This window comes from Triticum dicoccoides, chromosome 7B (genome assembly GCF_002162155.2).
Source record: "Triticum dicoccoides isolate Atlit2015 ecotype Zavitan chromosome 7B, WEW_v2.0, whole genome shotgun sequence".
NCBI classification, from domain to species: Eukaryota; Viridiplantae; Streptophyta; class Magnoliopsida; order Poales; family Poaceae; genus Triticum; species Triticum dicoccoides.
The window spans coordinates 694,453,926-694,465,633 of record NC_041393.1 but is presented as its reverse complement, the minus strand read 5'-3'; the positions used below and the strand labels follow the sequence as shown (position 1 = coordinate 694,465,633).

Below are 11,708 nucleotides of genomic sequence, written 5' to 3'. Positions count from 1 at the left end.
TAACATTGCGCATCATGTATCATTCTAAAGTATTGTTGTCAAAGCAGAATCCTATAGTATATTCATAATTTTGCTTAACCTTTTTTGAGTTATTTTACCGAGTAAAACAATACTTTGGGGCAACATTTCCCGCAGCAACGCGCGGGGAATCATCTAGTTGTATACATATGAATGGCATCATTATTCAATAAAGTGGAGTGGTTTTTCTTAAAAAAAAAACTACAAATCAAACCATACCATACCATCGGGAATGACCTACATGAAAGGGCATGCCTATGTGCCACCCGCAACGGTTCCTATTGCAACATCGCCTGCAGAGAGCCGCTGCTTGGTCGGCCTAGTGACCGCACTTCCTGATGTCATTCTGACGTCACCCATGTTTCCCCCTTTTTTGTTCATATTTTTATTTCGTGCTTTGATTTATAATTTTACTATGTTTTTATTTTGAAATATTTTATTAAACCTGCATTTCAATTATGTTATATGTGTATAGAAAAATGTTAATCATGAGTACAGAAAAATTGTGACATTCAAAAAATGCCACCCGTTTAACAAAAAATGCCATTTAAAAAAAGTATAAAAGGTACAAAAAAGTTCGTGTAAATAAAAAAAGGTTTCGTGCATTGAAAATAATGTATGCTACATTTACAAAAACATATGAATTTTAAAATACCCGGGAAATCATAAAAAATTTGTGAATTCAATAAAATATTCATGATTTTTAAAAAAGTCTGAAAAATCATAAAAATGCATGAATTTAAAAAATATTCATGATTGAAAATAGTTCGGGATATCAAAAAATATTTCTGATTCTTAAAATATGTCTGCATATTCACAAATTGTTCACAGTTTTTTTTCATTTAGGAAATCAAAAATATATTGTGATTCTGAAAATATATCACATATTTTAAAAGATACGGTTTTGCGAGAAATGTTCAGAAAAACAGAAAAAAATCATTTAATACAAAATGTACATGAATTCAAAACAATGTTTGCAAATTCAAACAATGTTCATGTTTTAAAAAAATCAAAAAAGTTTGAGAATTATAATTTTTCCCAAATTTCAGAAAAGTTCATTGATTCAAAAAATGTTCATGCATTTAAAAAACAGTTCGTTTCATTGTTCCCAAATTTTGGAAGATGTTTATCAATTCAAAAAATGTTCGCCAATTCAAAAATTTGTTCATGAGTTTCAAAAAAAATTCCTCAAGATCTTTATCAATTAAAAAGAAGCAACTTCGAACCCATTTTGCCACAAGATACCGGTTCAGAGCCCACCTTATCAAACATGATCCGTCAAACACTAGAGCTAGAAAATGAATTCTATTGGTATTTCGGTGTGAATTCGAGCAATTTGTGAAACATGTAATGATGCAAGTTTTTGGGATAAATATCCTTCAGAAACATGTAGTGATGCATGCTACAATGTAAGCATAGTATAATGGATGTTCTGCATGTTAGAAGGGAGGGGGGAATTGGTGGAATAGTTAATTGTATTGCTTGAGCCTCATGGGCATATATATAGGAGTACATGGTCATCTTGGAGTACAAGTCAAGGCAGGAACAAATCCTACGTTATCCTATGTTTTCTAAATAATCACGATACTCAACATCCCCCGCAGTCACAACAGTAGCGATGCAGATGGTGAGACTGGAGAAGCAAGCTGACGGACACCTCCCCACAGTCATAACGGTCGATGCATCGCGGAGTCGTGGCTGGAGTGAAAACCGATGAGGTTGCTCAAGCAGGCGGTAGCCCTTTGTGCCGTTTGCCGATGTAGCCGAGAGCATGGGTGGTGGAGCCGTGGTCGAGGTAGCCGTGCGAAGAATGCCGTGGTCGATGTCGAGTCGGGGTAGCCGATATCGAGGAAGTCACCGTGAAGCCGCGGGCGCAAGGAGGCGCCGAGTTAGTTGTGGGCACAGTGGTGTCGAAGTAGTGGTGCGCCAGAAAGTAGATGATGTTGACGACGCGTCGTGCCGGGGTTGCCAACCCCGGGGACACATTGTAGACGAAGGCACGCGTCGGTGTTGCCAGCACAGGGCATGCGTAGATGGACGAAGACGAAGTTGACGAAGCGCCGCACCAGGCTTGCCAGGCCCGGGGACACGTCGTGGACGAAGGCACGCGGCGGTGTTGTCAGCACCGGGCATGCGTAGACGGGGACCTGCACGAGTTGTACGCCATGTCGAAGAAGTCGAAGAGGCCAGCAGAGAAGGACTCGACGACGATTGCGGCGTCCGTCGGTGCAGGGCCAATGTCACCAACGGCGGTCGGAGTAGACGAAGTGGTCGGGGTAGATGACGACGACGCTGACGGCGGGCTGGTGCAGGACGAAGGCGAAGGAGGTGGACGGGCGGCTGCGGCTGCTACGGGGTAGCGGCGACGGCGACCAAAGAAGAGCGGCGGCAGCGGCCTGACGGCGGGGGCGGCGGCTAGGTTAGGAGCGCAGCGGCGGTGCTCGAAGTACGCGAAGAACCCTGACAACGTGACGAAGACCGGCGCGGACGGTGGCATTCCCGCGCCAAGGGAGACGGCGACACGCATACCGCGGGAGGTCGATGCGCGGTGACGGCGAAGTGGACCGCGGGCTGCGGCACTATGGCCCGAAGGGGCGACGCAGCGTCGGCGGGCAGGTCGGAGCGACGGCAGGAAGACCTCAGGGCGGCGACGGGGATCGCGGGCCGCGGCGCTACAGCCCGTAGGGGCGACGCAGCGGCGGAGCGCGGGTCAGTGCAACCGCGGGGATGACCTGGGGATGGCTGCGTGGACCGGTGCCACGCTCGCTACGACATGACGGGGCGACGCAACGGCAGCGCGAAGGTCGGTGCGGCCACAGGAACGACCTAGAGCGGACGGCCTTGGGGCGTCGGTGGACCGCGGGCCGCGGCACTACGACCCGAAGGGGCGACGCAGCGGTGACACGGGTCGGTGCAGCCGGAAGAAGAACCACGGGACGACGGCGCTGCGGCCCGATGGGGCGATGCAGCGGCAGCCGTTGCTCGATCGGTGGAGGGACGTGCTGAACTCAGGGACAATCTTCACGGGACCTGCGGAGGCGCGCGCAACCGACGGGCCAGGTTGGTCGCACGGCATAGATGAGGCGGATCACGGCGGCGGGCGGGTGATCAATCCGATCGTGCGCAAGGTCGGGGACGCCGCTCGGTGGAGACGGGGTGGCGGCGGAGTCCGAGATGAAGCCGACGATGGCAGGCGGCTATGATTGGCCGCCGCATGGCGCGATGCCACCGGGTCGGGTGATGCAGGAGTTCCGATCGGAGCAGGGCGGTGACGACCGGCGTAGATCGACGGGCGGGCCGGCGCGCAAACGACGGCGGCGAAGGGCCGCCGCATGACGCGAAGCCGCCGGGTCGAAGCAACCGGTGGGCGTACGCGTGGACGACACACGAGGCCGTCGAGTCAGGGCGACCGACGGGCAGACGCGCGAACGACTCGCGAGGCCGGCGGGTCGGTGAAGAAGCCGGCCGATAGCGCGGGGTTGGAGTAGAGGCGCACGGGTTCAACGGCGGCGGTGGGCGATGCAAACCGATCAAGATTAGACCGGAAAACCAAAAAGAAACCGCCGATCAAGATGACCGGCGGGAGAGAAAAACCCCAGAGCAAGGGCTCGGGGAAAAGACTCTCTAGGGCAGCTGGTCAACACGACCGGCGGACGAATCCTACGTACGGGCGGCGCGACCCCTGGCGGCGGTCATGGAGGCCGACCGCCCCAGGGACGGTGCGCGGGTGCGGAAGCGACAACGGATAGGGTTTAGAACACGGGCTCTGATACCATGTTAGAAGGGAGAGAGGGAATTCATGAAATAGTTAATTATATTGCTTGAGCCTAATGGGCATATATATAAGAGTATATGGTCATATTGGAGTACAAGTGAAGGCAAGAACAAATCCTACGCTATCCTATGTTTTCTAAATAATCATGATACTCAACACTGCAATCTAATTCAGTAAGCATATTGTAAATGCAAACAGAATACAACTGAACTCCAACATATTACCGCAATAACTTTTTGTTTCACTATACAGTACTAGCATTTACTCTGTTCTGTTCTGCATACATCTATATCTAAAATAGTTCTTTCCATTGTCTGAAAATCATATAGACAAATCATATCTAAAATAGTTTTTATTTAGAAATATATTTATTAAACCTGCATATCAAATATGTTAAACATGTATAGAAAAATGTTAATCATGCTTACAAAAAATCATGACATTCAAAAAATGCCACCTGTTTACAAAAAATGTATGCCCCATTTTTTAAAAAGTATACAAGGTAAAACAATGTTTTACATTAAAATAATGTATGTTAAATTTGGGAAAAAATGTTCATGAATTTAAAAATATTTGGCAAATCATAAAATGTTTATGAATTCAAACAATACTCATGATTTATAAAAATGTTCAGGAAATCATAAATTTTTCATGAATTCCAAAAATTCATTATTTGAAAACAAATCGGGAAATAAAAATGTTTCTGATTCTCAAAATATGTCCACATATTCAAAATTTGTTCACAGTTAAAAAAAGTGTTCAGGAAATCAAAAGAAATTGTGATCTGAAAATATGTCCTCATATTAATTTTTTTACGGTTTTGGAAAAAATGGTCCGGAAAATAGAAATGTTTCACGCATTAAAAATGATTACGAATTTGAAACAATGTTTGCGAATTAAAAAATGTTCATGCTTCAAAAAAATCAAAAAAGTTTGTGAAGTAAAAATTGTTCCCAAATTTCAGAAAAGTTCATCTATTCAAAAATGTTCATGCATTTCAAAAAAAGTTCGTTGAACCAAAAAATTGTTCATGAATTCCAAACATTGTTCCCAAATTTGAAAAGATGTTTATCGATTCAAAAAATGTTTGCCGATTCAAAAAAATGTTCACGAGTTTCAAGAATGTTTCTAAAGGTTTTCTATCGAAAGCCCGCCCTAGCCTTGAAGCAACTTCCAACCTATTTTGCCATAAGATACCGGTTCAGAGCCCACCTTATCAAACATGATCCGTTACACTAGAGCTACAAAATGAATCTTGTTGGTATTTCGGTGTGAGTTTGAGCAATCTGGGAAACATGTAATGATGCATGCTTTCGAGATAAATATCCTTCAGAAACAAGGTAAAAAAAAATCCTTCAGAAACATGTAATGATGGATGCTACCATGTAAGCATAGTATATTGAATGCTCTGCAATCTAATTCAGTAAGCATATTGTAAATGCGCATAGTGATTAAACAGAGTACAACTGAGCTCCAACATATTACCGCAATAACTTTTTGTTTCAGTATACAGTACTAGCATTTACCCTGTGGATCGGCAGCACAAGCTGACCCACGGCCCCGAGTTTAAGCTGGTTAGATGATCAAATGCCTCCCTGTGGATCGGCAGCACAAGCTGACCCACGGCCCCGAGTTAAAAATCTTGGAATCATCAACCGTCAGGTTCAAGGCTACCAACACAAACTGGCCATCAGCTTGCTCAGATTTACCAAAAACTACAAAGCAATCTCCAAAAAGAAAAATTGGCAACACTCTAGGGAAAGTTTAGAAGCAAAAAGAAATTCCGTCGCCGGGACTTGAACCCGGGTCTCTCAGGTGAGAGCCGAGTATCCTAACCACCTAGACTACGACGGACTCGTGTTGAAGAAAATACTGGAACTTATCTATTCTAGTGGCATGTCTGTCCTGTACACAACACAAAACAGCACGAACGTTAGAGCTGAATCACAGCTTTGCTTGAATTCAGACATGGGTGGCAACATCCCTGAACCGAGCAACAGCTACATTTGCTCGCTGTAGCTCTCTTTGATCCATAACACATCTGAATTTCCAACGGCGACGCATGATCGAATCCCAGTTGGGGAGAAAATTCGAGCAATATGCCTCCCAATTGATCGGCAAAAGCTGACCCCTACAACTGCTCAAAGTCTGGAATCATCAACCATCAGTGTCTCTCAGCCATATAAACATCTAAAGGTTCAATAAAGATTACCATCACAAAGTAGCAATTAGCTCATCAAGCAACTAATGGCTTGCCAATGCTTAGCTTTTACAGGCATTTGCTTTTACCGAAAAAACTAGCAGGAAGAAAAATAAAAATGTAGATAACTGTCCATCACCTAGAGAAGCATCCTGAAGCCTTAACAGTTAACACTACTGAAGAGATTATTGAGATTCAGGTTCAGGGTGAATCTGTCTTTCCTTTATCAACTAGGGAAGTCCAAATGGTCAGGTAGTGAATTTCGAATTCTGGATAAACAGTGAGCATGTATGTACAGAGGAGGAGTTACATGTCAAGTCTTCGATGAAATTAGTCTTTAAGAATTAAGACTGCTAAGTTGCACCACATCTGATATATTCTTAATAATAATACAAAGCCCTGGCGAAAGAACTTCATTTCTAGACAAACTACCTGGTACTGGTTGGAGAAAGAGAAATGGCCTTGCCAGTTTTGCCTGTGAGAACAATGATAAAATTTCTCAAGTCCCACAGACAGCCACATCGCCGTCGCCATCCACATCTACACGCCGGTCCTCGATTGCCGCAGAGAAGCACCCGCCGAACCCACCTCTGCTGCTCGTCTCAATGTTGTGCGTGAACCTTGATTTGTTGTTGTATGGTGAACAACACATGGAGGGAGCCATTGGAGTGTAGAGAGCCGCCGGCTTAGAGGGAGCCCCATCAGATAGGCCCACGGCAACGGTTGGTGCTTAGGGTTTCATGGAGGATAAAGGTTATATAAGGGAGACGTGTGACGTTCGATGCAATTCTCTAGAGTCAACAGGAGTGACACCCGTCTGATGAAAATCAAGAACAAAAAACGGTATCTCCAGGCCCCAATAGTTGAACAACGCCAGCAGTTGCACCACCATGGCTTGCTGTTTTTAGAGGGTTTTGCCGTTGAACTCGAACAACTGCTAGCTGACGTTTCATCCCCAGGCCCCACTACTTTGGACAGGTTTTTGACCACCTGTCTGCCTCTGAAATTCCTCCTGAATGAGTTTTTTTTAATCATGTCCACCATCCTGTCCATCGTCCGAACACATCTTGATCCTTTACCCAAATGAGTGTAAGAAGATGCACCCCGGAGTATGATTTTTTATCATCCCTCGTTGGCAATTTGAGAATCTCATTTCGGACTAGCTAGGTACCAGATCAGCTGAGCCCAGCCAATGCGCTAACCCCACCTTTACTTTCTCCATCATGGCCGACACATTTTATGGCAACATGTCTCTGCCATGGAACTCGGGGAGGATCCACATTTCCCTGAACTGCAAGACGACGCAGGTAACCGCGGCCAGGTTCAAGTTGGGAGGGAGCTCTTTGTGCTCCGTCATGGGTTGGAGTTGGAGGCCTGTGTGTTGAGGAAGGACTTGTGGTTGACATTGACGCGGGTCCCACAGATGTAGGCGCAGGAGCAGTAGCTACATTGCCTCTGCATGTGGTAGGAGGCGACAAGGTGGAAGATGAGGTCATGTCGGGGGATACCATCTAGGAGTTGGAGCCACATGAAGTCAAGGAGGCTGAGGTGGCGGAGGGCGGGCTCCGTATCGTGGTCGTTAGGCCAGCCCCGAAGAGAGGATGGAGGCTGGTAGATGTGGAACCCGGTGGTGGGAATCTCCTTGGACCTGCCGCCGACACTGACCATGGCGGTGTTGCAGATCTGTTATGAAATTGTGTTGTGATACTACCGTTCTACCTTCATAAAGTGCATGTCATGTGCACGATGTCTTTGGTGGGCGTCTTGGGAATGATACCATGCATACTCTAGAGGAGGTTCTAGATCTGTATAGTGCCTCTCTCAGGGACGCTACATGTTTTCTCAGAGGAAGATGCAACATCTCATTGATATCATACAGAAGAAAAGTAGTTACATCTGGCATAACAAAAGATTATTTTTATCTCAAAATACAACACATACTTAAAAACTAAAGGTGATGTAAAATAGAAGCACTAAAACAATCATCCTTCTAACTAGACAATGATAATTCAAATAGTTTCATGGTACAGTTGGCAAAATTAAAGGAATGATCAGTCAACAACTGTCCAACACACATGCAAAAACACCTTATGCCGTGCTGACCGGCATCACTATCCATCCATGATAGCATCCTCTCCAATGGAACCCTACAGTGAGAAAAAATGATTTAAATACACTTGTCTAGCTCGACAATTCATATGCAAAGACGTGATACATGTTAATAAGAAATGTTCTTACGTCATTTAGAAGGTTGGCAATATCATCCGATGACAAGTCATTAATGTCATTAAGTAGATCATTAGGCTCTTGCTGATTAACCATACTTTCTTGCATAGGAAGAATGCCAACTACATCCCTGCCATCAGGCATTGGAGTTAATTCGACGAAACCATCTGTCCGAAGGTTGGAAAGTGTGGAAATAGTTCTTCCACAATTAACCATATTAATCTCGGGTTTTGAAGTGCTACCAACACCAAGTGCAGAATTGCCATTCAACATCGTCCCTACCGAGCTTGTGTTGTTTGCTATGTTGAATGGCGATATTTTTTCGTTGAAACCTGACCGTAATGTAGTGATGCTACCTCTGTTAACCATCTGAGATGGCGCCACTGGAGTAGTGTTGTGCGCATTCAATATCCCTACAGAGCTTGGGTTAGTAGGTATGTTGAATGGAACTATTTGTTCATTGAAACCTGCCACTGATATGGTGTTGCCAATGAATGGTGGCAATTGATTTTGCATCAACATTCCGCTAGATGGTGTTTCATAGCTTGTCAATTGGTTGATCGTTGGTATATTCACACGTGGCGGGACATGAGATGTTCCACCCCTATGAAGAATACCGGTCAAGTTTACCTGCATTGAAGACCATCGGGGGTTATTATAGTTCCCAGCAAATCCTAGAAAAATGGAACAACTATGCCAAGCATCTGTGTAGAAGGTGCATTCATGTGGGTATGATAATGTTTAATAGACTCGAGAGGTTGCACCTGGTACTCATTTGTGGGTGCAGAGCTCCCGCCACCACCTGATGTGTTTGTTAAGTGACTTCGAAGATTTGATGGGGTTTTTTCCTTTACTTGTCTCCATAAACTTTCCACGCATGGAGTCAACATAGGAAGTACCAGAGCTATACGAGGAAAATTCATCTAACATTATGTCATCGAGTATGCCATTGTATAGGCTAATGGGAGGGTCTTCGGGATCTGCAAATCTTCTCGCATCCGGTGTGTTTGGAACCAAATACCTCGACATTCTTCCACCATGGATTAACGACCCCATGCACAAGTTGCTCTGATTGTCCGTCAGCTGGCCTAATTGACTAGTTGCACCGAAATAATTTGGAATCCAGGAGGGGTTGCTACACGAGGACACATGCCATCTTCCATGCTCATGGTTATGCATAAAATTCCCCTGATTCCCCATGGATGAGTTTTGTCTTTCCCTTGCATCACCGAGTGGATTTGATTTGACTCTATTCAAGTACAATCTATACTTCTGAAATAAAATTATAGACAAAATAACCATGTATGAGATGCATGCTCATGAAAAAAAAAGTAATGGATGACATGTGGGAACAAGAAAAACTAAAAGTGTTGCACGGGTTCTTATAGAATGTGTGGGTCATGCATTTTACAAGATATGCCATACCTCTCCAGGGGCAAAAGGAATTATAATAACACACATCTTCGTGATCCATGCATTACTAAAGCTTTGATTGTTATGTTCCCACAAAATAAAAGCTTGCACTTATATATGTGAAAAAATGTTAGACTATGAATAATAGAAACGCAAACATCAAAAATAAGCATAAGGAATAAAAATAAACCTGTAGATGACTCGCAATATTATGTCTAGTGAGGTAATCCACATTCATCAGCTCCAATATCTTGTTTGGAGCAGCCTCTACAAAAATGTCATAAAAAATATTTGTTAACAAATAATATCAAATAACCACAAAGTGTTGTGTCAATGAATGAGGCGCAACATATATTTTCTTACTTTCAAGGCCGATCTGGTAGATAGCTTCTAGAAACTTGTTATGAAGCTCAGTTGTCCATGCCACCCTCATCTTCTTCTGGGTAGTGGATGCATGAGTGCTCTCTTTGTTCTCATTAGAACCATCTTCATCATTGCTCTTACTCTTTGAGTCCTTACTCTTGGCAAGAGTCCCAGTATGTACTCTCTGGCCGTCATCATTATCCCTACTCATGTGGCTTATTGATTGGGATCTTCTCCTACTCTCAACATGCTGCCATATGTTTTTGAGCTCGTTGGTTTGCACTGGCTTCATCAAATAGTCACACGCCCCATAGTTTATCCCCTTCATCACGGCCTTCTTGTCGCAATCCACTGATAGCACTGCATGCCATACGACCAACAACTTAGCTTTGGAATTCAAATGTTCAACAAAATCTATTAAACTGAGCATAAATTCTTGTCCGAGTGCTTATAGACAGAAAAATGGCTTCGCTGTTTTCCAAATGTGCCGTGCAAGTGGGGAAGCAAAAATGTTACACATGATTTTCAAATGATATCATGACTACGATAAATCCGGTGTTTCAATGCAAACTAAATGGGAAAACATTCACACACTCAATACAATTGTAAAAAAATAACTGTAACACAATGCCTAAACCATCATCACAACATGTTCCAACTAGGTAAATCAGATCACCACATCAAACTATTGGTGAACCACAAGATCTATTACATATTGTTGAACATGTTTCTCTATCATACTAGTGAACAATTGTCGGCCCAAGCAATGTTTTGAGCATGTTAAGCGGTCACACACATATTAGTTTTTATATGGTAAGCGATATAACCTATGGGGATTTTATTACAATTTAGAAAAATAAATATTTGTGGTTGCACTTCCTTTCAAAAATAATGTGACAGCATAATAGTTTTCTTGTTTAGACTCAACAAATCTGCACGATTTTGATATGATACATGGGTGACCTACTCAATGTATCTTCTTAGAAGTGGCACTCCTACTTTATATGCTATTATCGTAGATAGTTTTAACTACTAACAATCTCAAGGATATTAAAGATGAATAATCCTTGAATAATGTCAATACAACTTCTCTGGTTTCGGAATTGTATTACTCATGCCACCATAGAAAACAGGTATGGTGCAGTTGTATACTTTTTGTAATTGGAAAGACTAGAAATTTAAGATAGTTTAGAAAACAATTAAACATAATTTTGCCTTATCATGGAAAAAGGATATATTATAGATTTAGTTCTTATGACTAGGATTTCACAATTTACACAATACAAAACTAAATAATGTCCATAAATGCACCCATCGAACACGTACATAGTGGGGTCTACATTGCATTGGAGTGATACGTACTCTTACTAAGCTAGATTACCCATATATATTGTATGCATGATACTGAACTCTAGACTTCGGCATTACTTATTAAATTAGTAAAAACAGATGTATATAATCCATACGACATGTTTGAATGTAAATGGGACATAAATTGATCGAAAATAGAACCAGTTCCTACAGAAAGAAAAACATCTTGTTGCTTAACTAAATGGGATACATGACCATCTCTCTAGCATACTAAACACAATTAACACAAATATTGAAGTCATTAATTAATAGGATATCATAACTCACGTGCGACCATATCCACCTCCATTCCCCTCCGCCACTACCCATTCGATTTGATGGATGTATAGTCAGATAGGATCC

At 43.3% G+C, this 11,708-nt stretch overlaps 1 non-coding gene and 1 pseudogene across 1 annotated transcript; both read right to left on the bottom strand.

Annotated features, from left to right (window-relative positions):
• Window positions 1-5,574: 5,574 nt before the first annotated feature.
• TRNAE-CUC lies at window positions 5,575-5,647 on the bottom strand. Its single transcript has one exon. It is a non-coding gene; the product is annotated as a tRNA-Glu (tRNA).
• Window positions 5,648-8,104: 2,457 nt separating this feature from the next.
• LOC119339416 overlaps window positions 8,105-11,708 on the bottom strand; it is a 4,414-nt pseudogene continuing 810 nt past the window's right edge.